General features: G+C 45.6%; 1 pseudogene; it reads right to left on the bottom strand.

Annotated features, from left to right (window-relative positions):
* Window positions 1-603: 603 nt before the first annotated feature.
* Window positions 604-7142, bottom strand: LOC103594367 (annotated as a pseudogene).
* Window positions 7143-8157: the final 1015 nt, after the last annotated feature.

Below are 8157 nucleotides of genomic sequence, written 5' to 3'. Positions count from 1 at the left end.
GTTGGAAGTGGGAGCCGCGGCCCGCCCCGCCCCCGCCCGAGGGCCGGCCGCGCAGGCGCAGGCTCCGCCCTCGGGGGCGGGGGCCTGGTGACGTTAACAGGAGAGGGCGGGGCTCCCGGAGAGGCTCAGGCCTGAAATTGTTACCACGTCTAGTGAGGTGTGTGGCGTGTGCAGACTGAAAGCTACCGCCTGCTGCAAACTCAGAGTGGTTCTTACGTGTTTATCTAGTTGGGAAAAAAACCAAAGAAGAATATTTCGTGATATGTGAAGAATATTTCGTGATATGTGAACATTCTGTGAAATTCACATTGCAGTGTCTCTCAATAAAGTTTTGTTAGCACAGAGGAGTTCACTCGTGCATTTAGCATCTCTGGGTGTTTTTGCACTGCAACAGCGGAGTGAGTAGCTGCGAAAAGTGAAAACTCCTAAGACCCGTGGAGCCTGATATATTTGCTATCTGGCCCTTTATGGAGAAAGTTTTGGACTCCTACTTTAAAGGGTTGATGTGACTGTGGGGTTTGGGCACTGACACAGATTCTTGGCGTGGCCAAACTTTTTATTTTTTTAAGTTATTTCATACTAGTTTTTGTAGGGGTTCCATTTTTATTCCTCCATGGATTTTAGGTATTTCCCATATGCTTCCTCACTCATTAGTTCATCGAGTTCTGAAGGGTAACTCAATGCCATCTTGATCAGCCAACCATCTACATAACAGGATTTGTTGACAAGTCCTGGATTTTCTGTAAGAGCTTCATTAATTTCAGTTACTTCTCGTAATAGAGGAAAATAGAGTTCACTAGCAGTTTTCACACTTTCCACTTTCCAAAATTTTGAATTTTGTCCCAACTTCAGGCAGACTACAGTAATCAACATTTCCCGAAGCTTCCCATGCAAAATTGCTGATTCTCACTGTTCCAGTACTGTTTTCTGTTGTTATTCATTCATGGTTGTGAATTTATGCACTGTTTCCAGGAAGTAGCTGAGTCTTCAATACGTTATTCTTGTTTTAGCTACCAAAAATCCAGATCCAGTGCTTTAATTTTAACAAGTAATTTTACTTCGGAGTTCTCAATGATGGTCCATTTAGTAAACTAAAACTTCCACATTTAGGGTCTCATAATGCACACAAATACAAAATAAACTGAGGTCACTAAGAAGATTAGTGATGCTTGCCTGGCTTCTCCAAGCATGAGCAGCCAACGTACCTTAGGGGACCAGCCCAGACACCACCGCCTCGGAGACCTGCAGGCCTCCCCCTCCTGCACAATACAAAGATCGCGTGTGTCTTCTCCCACCTACTTAAGAGGAAGAAGCAGTCACAAAACTAGGGCAGGGTTCGCCCTCTCTCTGCACTGCCAGGTGGCTCATTGCCCAAGTCCAACTCAGCCTGGGAAGAGAGAGTCAAGGCGAGGAGGGAGGTGCCCAGCTCGCCCCATGTGTCCACTGCGCTTATCCGAGAGCAGAGTGGGTGGCATGTGCAGTGTTCAGATGGCACCCAGCGTCAGCCTCCAGGGTCATCGTGGGCCGGGCCCGGTGGGCACAGGAGTCGTGTGCAGGCTGCAGACCTTGGCCCTCACACTCCAAGCTGCTTGCAGTGCCACTGACTTCTGAATCTTCTGCTAGACCAAGCTGTGCACTTCCTTGTAAAATCCAATTTTAGTAAAGACCCTGCTAAAATTTAATAAGAACCCTCCATCAGGCTCCTCCTCCTCCACCATCCCCCAGGCATGTCTGATCACCCTGGCCTATCTTCAGCAAGAATCCTGTTAGGTCAGTTTAACCAGAATCCCCCTTACCCCTGATGTTTCCTTTTAGTAATTGTCCATCTACTGACCCCCACCCTACTCCTTGACTATAAATTCCCACTTGCCCATGCTGTGTTTGGAGTTGAGCTCATTCTCTCTCTCCAAATGCAAGACCTCATTGCAGTGGTTCCTATACCCATCGCTATGGTCCTGAATAGAGTCTTCCTTACCTTTCTTTAACAAGTATCACTGAATAATTTTACTTTAACAGCATACAGCACCCTAATGCAGGGCTCTGTGTGGTGAATTTTTGCTAAATGGTCCTTGACTTAGTTCTGCTCCTCTTTTCTTTACTTCCCTAGTCTTGACCCAATCCCTTCCCAACTGGACCAGTTCAGGGGCCTCCTACCTAGTTTTCCCAGCCATGATGCTATCAAGAACTCAGATCAGGGCTGGCCAGTTAGCTCAGTTGGTTACAGCATGGTGCTAATAACACCAAGGTCAAGGGTTCGGATCCCCATACCAGCCAGCCACCAAAACCAAAAGCACTCAGATCATTCTACCTCTGTTTCTAAACCTCCAAGGTCTTCCTATTTCTTATGAGATGGAATGTAAGCACATACATTGCAGGCCTTCAGACCTGGCCCTTATGAACATTTTCTCACAGAATTTTCCACCTGAGCAAACTGCGCTTTATCCATGCAGAATTCCTGCCATCACGTGACCAGCCTGGCTGCTTCTTGGCCCCATGCATGGGCACACACCATTTCCTTTGCCGGAAGTACTGTTCCATCTCTTTGTCATCCAGAAAACACCTACGCACCCTTCAAAACCCAACCAAAATATTCCCTTCCCTGAGGAAGCTTCTCCTGACCCCTCCTGTGTCCTCTTGCTGTCCCTTATAGGTCATCTTTGTTTTGTGGTTCATCTCTAACACAAACCCCTGACGCAGAGCCACATCAGTGAACATTTGGCAAATGAATAAACATTCAATTAACAACCAAATGGCACCTCTTTTTCTACACGAAGAGGTGCAGGAAAGCTGATAATAAAATGGCCCTGAGCGCATGGTTTAGCAGGCACTGTGCTGGGTGTCAGGAATAGAATAGTGAAAACAAACATGGACTTTGCCCTCACAGCTTTCAGTCTTTCAGGATAGACAAATAGAAATCAAATAATCCCACACGCAAATATAAAGTTTCGACCGCAACACATATTTCAAAGAGAAAGTGTAACAATTACTAAGTTCTTGTTACTATGGCTATGTAACAAAGCAGCCCAAGATTTAGAAGCTTAAAATGACAGCAATGTTTATTTCACTCTCAATCTGCAATTTGGGCAGGAATAGCTCATCCCTGGTCCTGCTGGTAGTCAGCTGGGGTGGCTCAAAGGCTGGCGCTGGAATCATCTAAACGTTTGCACACACATATCTGTCAGTTGCTACTGGTTGTAGTTTGAGACCCTCACTGGGGCTGTTGCCTGGAACACCTGCACGTGGCCTCCTCATGCAGCCTGAGCTTCCTCACAAGATGGCAGCTGGGTCCCAAGAACGTTTGTGAGAGTGAGTGTGCGTACACGCCAGGTGAAAACTATATCGCCTTCTCTGACCCAGCCTCAGAAGTCACACAAAGTTATTTCCATTGCGTGGATGGAAAGAATACACAGAAGCTTTCCATAGTGGCTGTTACAAAGTCCCTCCCAAATTCAAGAGGAGGACAAATGGATTCTAGAACCTGAGGAGTGGCCAGGTTCTGGAATACGATGTGGAACAGGAAATACACTATGATTATTTTTAGAAAATACCACCTGCCTCTGGGGGGACTTAGTCTAGCAGGGGATGAGGGAGGCTTCCCAGAGGAGGTGGCATTCCAGGTGAGATCTAAGAATGCACAGATCTTTTATGGGACAGTATTTTGGCAGGGTTAAAATGACAAGATCAGAATACCTATTTTTTTTTTTTTGTCTTTTTTCCGTGTCCGGCAACGGATCGCAACCCTCAGTGTTGCCCCCGTACCGGACCGGGGACCGGCAACGGGATTGCAAGCCTCGGTGTTGCTCCCGCGCCTCGCTCAGCCAGTGAGCGGGAGCCGGTCTGTATGTGGGATCCGAACCCTCGGACGGGAGCGCCGCCGCGCTTCCCAAGCGGCGCACTATCCAGTGCGCCACCGGGCCGGCCCAGAATACCTATTTTGAACTAATCTAATCTTCCCAGGTGGCAGACTTAGTGACCAAAATCTCCGAAGTCCAGAATCACGTGTTATAGTAGGCAAAATTCTAAGATGGCTCCCAAAATTCTCATTCTGCAGTATGCATGTCCCATCTAAATCCCCACCCTGGGGTGTGCACAGGATCTACGAATATGACAGATGTCACTGCTGTGATTAGGTTACCCTACTTGACAAAGGTGAAGGGATTTTGCAGATATATTTAAGGTTCCAAAATAAGTTGGTTTTGAGTTCATCAGAAAGGAGATTACCCTGGTGGACTTGACCTAATCAGGGATGTCTCTTAAAAGACAGCGTGGAGGTCAGAGACTGGAAGCTGCAGAGAAATGCGATCCTGCTGGCCTTGAATAAGGAACCAGCTGTTTTACGAACTACCAGTAGAGAGGGGCACCTCTCTAGGAGTTGAGGTCTGTTGGAGTGAGTAGGTCTGAAGCCATGTTGGGACCTAAAGCTGCCTGGGCTGCGGAGGGAGGGAGGATTTTTAAAAGGGCAGTTTTTTGGTGCCAGCCCGTGGCTCACTTGGGAGAGTGCGGTGCTGATAACACTAAGGCCATGGGTTTGGATCCCATATAGGGATGGCTGGTTAGCTCACTGGGTGAGCGTGGTGCTGACAACACCAAGTCAAGGGTTAAGATCCCCTTACCGGTCATCTTTTAAAAAATAAAAAATAAAAAAATAAAAAGGGCAGTTTTTTTCTCTCCACTCTTTCTTCCCATCCCCTTTCTCAATCTCGCTCACTAAGTAGGAAAACAAGGCTGAGAAGCTAATTAGTACTCTGCAAAGCTAACAGTTCTTTCTTTGAGGCTTATAGAGTTTTGAGAAATGATCAAGGCCAAATGACTGAAGCTGACCTTGGGCACCAGCCAAGTACACTGGCACAAATCAAAATCTTGCTGGGTCCTGAAATAACAGCGAAGATGAGAACAGAAACCAGATGAGGACTTGGCAAGACCTTGTACCTGACCCATAGAAACGGATCCCTTGTAACTCCCATCTCCTGCTCTCCTGCTTTTCACCTCCCACATTCCATTACCTCAAGCCTTCCTTTAAAAACCCCTCAGTAGGGCCAAGCCGTGGCGCACTCGGGAGAGTGCAGCACTGGGAGCGCAGCGACGCTCCCGCCGCGGGTTCGGATCCTATATAGGAATAGCTGGTGCGCTCACTGGCTGAGCGCGGTGCGGACGATGCCACATCAAGGGTTGCGATCCCCTTACCAGTCACGAAAAAGGACAAAAAAAAAAAAAAAAAAGAAGTCAAACGGTTGGTGTTAAAAAAGCAGATGTATTTAGCTGAACGAGGTGGCACGCTATCCCATCTCAAAGATTTGCATTTACTGAGGGCTTTTTTTTTTTTTTTTTTTAAAGATGACTGGTAAGGGGATCTTAACCCTTGACTTGGTGTTGTCAGCACCACGCCCAGCCAGTGAGCGAACCGGCCATCCCTATATGGGATCCGAACCCGGGGCCTTGGTGTTATCAGCACCGCACTCTCCCGAGTGAGCCACTGGGCCGGCCCCCAACCGTTTGACTTCTGAGGGTTTTTTTTTTCTTTCTTTTTCAAGGGGGCGGGCAGCCGAACCTGAGTCCACTAACAGGTACACAATCCTACAGCTTCAAGGAGTACAATTCTGCAAACAGTCTGAACTTGGATGAAAACTCTGAGCCTCTTACTGAGAACCTTGTAAGACATCTTGTGAGACCCTAAACAAAGAACCCAGTCATGCCATGCCCACAGACACCTAACCCACAGAAATTATGAGATTATCAGTGGATGTTGTTTTAAGCTGCTAAATTTGCAGTAATTTGTTATGCAACGATAGAGAACTAATACACTTACTGTTACTGATTTAGGCTCTTGGGTCCCAAAGCCATAGAAATGAACAATTTACCCAGCAGTAAAGCAAGTAATGCTTTATTAAAAGAGGAGATAGACTTATGCATAAGGGGGTTAGCTACAGGAAAGCTAGTACCCTGAGGGGAGTTGTTCAGGGTCTTTTATAGGGAAAGGAGTTAAGGGGTGCAGGCCAGCGTCACTGCAGGTGGTCCACTCTGTTCTTCCTGTTTACATCATGGACGCATGCTCAGTTAGGGCTTTGGTCCTTGCAACTGCTCAGTAGGTCCGAGATGGTGGTGATGTTCATCATTGTCACCCCAGGAGAGTCGCTGTAGCAGTCACCTTGAAATTTTGTGCCCACGTGGGAATTCCTAAAGAGGTCTCAAGGTTAATCTGTAACTTAATGCTTACAATTACAGTAAACAAGGCTTGGGGAGGGGTTTTGCAACTCAGTGAATATCTGTTCCCCTCTTATCTCAGTCTATTTTATCAGGGCAGACATAGGGTAATCATATGCCCTGGGGATCTCATGACTGAGGAGTGGAAAAGTAACGAAGTGTCCACTGCAGGAAAAGGGAGTCAGTGTGGTTCACAGGTCTGGTGTTGCTCTGTCTCATTATGAAGTATTCTTATCAAAATGTCCACCCTGTGATAATGATGTGTCAATGTAGGTTCACCCATCATAACAAATGCACTGTGGTGGGGATGTTGAAAATGAGGGACTGTGCGTATGTAGGGATGGGGGGATATGGGAATTCTCTGTACCTTCTGCTTGATCTTGCTGTGAACCTAAAACTGCTCTAAAAATGTTAAATCCATTTTTTAAAAAAGTTTATCCTAAATCTAATCAAACCTTAAGACCAAGGGTTAACTTTTTTTTTTTTTTTTTTTGTAAAGGGCCAAATTGTAAATTTTTGGCTTTGGGGCAATGCATTCTCTGTTCCAACTATTCAACTTTGGCACATGGAAGCAGCTGCAAGCAATACCTAAATAAATGAGCAAGGCTGTGTTCCAATAAAACTTTATTTACAAAAATAGGTGGCAGGCCTGTGGGCTGTAGCCTGTTGACCCCTATTCTAGAATATAGAGACAGAATAACCAATATGTACTGCACAAACACATCTTGATTGCATCCTAGTTTGAAAGAAATGGCTGTAAAAGATGCTTTAGGGCAAATTGGGGAAATTTTACTCTGAGATGCCTATTAAAAGATACTAACTTACAATTGGTAGTTCTCTTAGGTGTGTGTGGTTGTGTAGGAGAATGACTTTATTCCTAAGAGACTCACCCTGATGTATTTGGGGGGTGAGGTTGTTAGAAGGAACAGGACAGAAGCCATGTTGGCACCTAAAACTGCCTGGGCTTTATGAAAATTTTTGAAGACACTGTTTTTCTTAGCATGCATTTCTCTGAGTTCCCTCTTTTGCCGTGATTACTTGATATTTTGAACCTTGGTTGTGGGGCAGGATGACATAATTTACATATGTGTAGAGCTGTTTTTCAGACCCTGAGAAACCAAGGAAGATATCAATAAAGCTATGCTGATTCCACCCCAAAGCAAATCAAAATCCTGCAGGACCCTAAGATAACATCAAGGATGAGAACAGAAGCCAGATGGAGCCTTAGTGAGATTTTGCATCTGGCTCCTTACACAGAGCCACCACAGCACACATCCCCCTCCCTCCTGCTTTTCACTTCCTGTGTCTTACCCCATAAAAACCATTGGTGAACTTGAGAATAGGAGATGGGTGAGGCTGCCATCCCCTTCAGGTTACTGGTCCTGAGTAAAGCTGCCTTCCCTTTTCACCAACATTTGACTTTGGCGTTTGTTTCTGTATTGCAGCAGGCAGCCAGACTTGGTTTTGATAACAAGGTGTCTTGATGTCACGAGGCCCAGGATTAGGGTAGACAGGGTGCAGGGTCAGACCCTACCTTTATATAAAATGTTGATATTTTGTTCATCATTCATTTTAAAATTCATTTTTAAAAAATACAATAATAAAATATGATTTGTCTTGATGGCTGAGTTTTTTAGCACCCCTTAAATTTTGTGCCTTACATGAGTGCCTCACCTGCCTGATCCTCATCCTGGCCCTCACTTTAAAACGGTTTAGCAGGGGACTGACAGCAATTGGGCAATTGTTAAATCTCAGCGGTGTGATTATGGTCCTCATATTGCAATTTTGCTGTAGGTTTGAACATTTTCATAAAGGAAAAAGTTGAGATAAGGAAGTAAACAAAAAGCCTCTAGAATTTAACCTAAATTCATTCCTGATGCAACTAAAGGGGATTTATATTCCAATTGTCTTGGAGTAGTCCAGTTTATTTCAGTTGTCCAGGAGTAATTGTTAAAA

This window comes from Galeopterus variegatus, unplaced genomic scaffold (assembly GCF_000696425.1).
Source record: "Galeopterus variegatus unplaced genomic scaffold, G_variegatus-3.0.2 Scaffold1543, whole genome shotgun sequence".
In the NCBI taxonomy this organism is placed as follows: domain Eukaryota; kingdom Metazoa; phylum Chordata; class Mammalia; order Dermoptera; family Cynocephalidae; genus Galeopterus; species Galeopterus variegatus.
This window is presented reverse-complemented; position numbering and strand designations above follow the sequence as displayed.